The sequence below is a fragment of the Octodon degus genome, unplaced genomic scaffold (assembly GCF_000260255.1).
Source record: "Octodon degus isolate 3935 unplaced genomic scaffold, OctDeg1.0 scaffold00005, whole genome shotgun sequence".
NCBI classification, from domain to species: Eukaryota; Metazoa; Chordata; class Mammalia; order Rodentia; family Octodontidae; genus Octodon; species Octodon degus.
Window position 1 is genome coordinate 24574597 of NW_004524581.1, and position 2339 is coordinate 24576935.

The window sequence follows — 2339 nt, forward strand, 5'->3', positions numbered from 1 at the left end:
TCCTTTTGCTCTTTAAGGCCTTTGGCCAGCACCCCCTGCTCCATTGCATCTAGAGCTGTCGGTATGAGAGATCCCTGGTGGAACCCTGGGAAGCATTGATGGTTACTGGCCTGGCTTGGGGGCGTGGGCAGTGGGCTGTCTATGCCATCCCCCAGGTGTCTGTCTGGAATCACCAAGCACTGCTCGGACTTTGCCAAGTGCAGCCCAGCCTCGACCCTCATGGTGCCTGGCACGCCATCACCAGTTGGCCGGAGGGAAGCAGGAAGGCTGCTTCTCTCATCCCCTCTTGCGAGCTGACATTTCTCCCTCCTCCTCTTCCCCAGGCAAGAGGAGAGACCCAGGGAAACCTGAAACCCAAGGGAGAGGAAGAAAGGTCACTGCTCTATAAATACCATTTCCGACCCCTCTGGCCAGCGGCCCCAGAGCCTGCTGTGTCCCTAGCAGGGCCTTTGGGACTGGGCGCCTCAGGAGCACTTGCAAGGCGCAAAGGCCAAGTAGAGATGGTGTTTGCTTTGGGCTTGCCCCACACCCAAGCTTGGTTGGCTTCTCAACGGGCTTCCTGGTCTTTTAGAAGGAGCGCAGAGGTCAAGTCAGGTTACTTGGGCCACCCACAGATGAACACATACAGGTCTTGAAGGTGCTCCAGGACAGATGTAGTAGTGACAGGAAACTTGTCTAGTGAGCCGGATGACATCTCGGGCAGTTTTGTGGAGTCACAAGATAATACTGCAATACCCACTAGGTGGAAGGAATAAGTAGAGACACCTAACTGCTCAATCACCAACAGGGCTTTCCTAATAATACGATATTTCACACTCAACACCAGCATGTGCATGCATGAGTGTGTGTGTGTGTGCGTCAAGGTGCTGCCTGGAGAGAGATGCTGGTTGAAGGGCCCTGCCTCCACCTCCTTGAGGCGCAGAAGCCAAGCATGAGGATTCTCGGCTCTGTTCCTACACCGCAGTCTAGGCATCACCCCTTCTAGGTATCATGAAAAGGCCGATCACACTCAGTGGGTGGCTTAGACCCAAGCATCGTGGAGCACCACACTTCCCTAAGAAGGAACCCAGGACCCTACAACCTAGCAAAACCTGGGGGGATGGCCTGCTTGGTGGAGGAAGAGAGAAGGGAGCAGATGTAAGCCATATTTTTTTCTTCAGGTCTGCACTAAAAATCTTCCCGCTGCCAAAGCATAAATCTATACAGCGAAGGAGCAACATGGGCCGCGGCAGCTGATCTGAGGTGAAACATTTGCTCCAAGACATCCCGTGGACTGGAACATTCAATCACAGTGATGGAATAGTGACTTATTTCAGCATTGGCTCGCTAGACCTGTCTGTAGCTGGTTTGAAAGTGGTAGTAGAATTGTTGATTTTCTTGGCCATTGTCTCTTTTCAGTCCACTTTCAAAGTGAATGCCCATGAGTGGGCTTAGTTGGAGACAGAAGGGCAGAGCAGAAGCAGAAGGTTCTAGAGCTGAGGAGGGAGCTCAGGATTTGCAGGATGAGGCTAGGCTCTGCCCAAGGCAAGCCCAGAGCAGACCCCTTCTTCCTGGGAGACGCTATCCTTCCTGGAACATTGACCTCCCACACACCCTGCAGTGGGGTGTCATCTGCTCTGTCTGGGGCACCGCCCAGCATGCTCTGGCAGCCAGGTTTGGCCTTAAAAGTGGCATTGAAGGGCCTCACTCTCCATGTCCCTTATCTCGTAGACCCAGCTTCTTTTCTCTGGGTTCTTCATGTGGCCTGAGTGAACTCCTGGTGGCTAAAGAAGTGGCTAGAAGGAGACTTACTCCCTTTATCATTTATGTCTATTCCATAACAATCCCTTTGCTCCTGCAAAATCATGTGCTAGAAACAGAGACAAGCACACATCCGGGCGTTGCCAGGCAGGGCCACAGCTCTCCTTAGTGGGGTGGAGATATGGAGAGGCAGACAATCAGCTTGTGTGGCCCAGAGTGCACCCCTCACTTGCAACCCTCAGAGGTGGGCATGTGCCAGCATTCTATCTAAGCTCAGCACTGCCCAGTCCCCACATATCCTGAGCCCCTCTCTGCAGGAAGCTGTCCTCCTGTTCATTTCCTATCATGATGCCTGGCAAAGAGCCTGACGCACAGTAGGTGGCTTCATTCATTTCACCAAGCATTTGAGGACCTACTAGGAGCTGGGAGCTGGGTTCCTCATGAAGGGTAAAGACATCCGCATGGAGAACAGGCAGTAGTGTACAATTCCCAGTCACTCAGTCTCTACAGACTTAAAAGGAATCCTCTTTATGGTTTTAGGGTGTTTGTTAGGCCTTCAGGGCACTTTAGAGTGGGAGAGTGCTGGGATTCATGCCCTA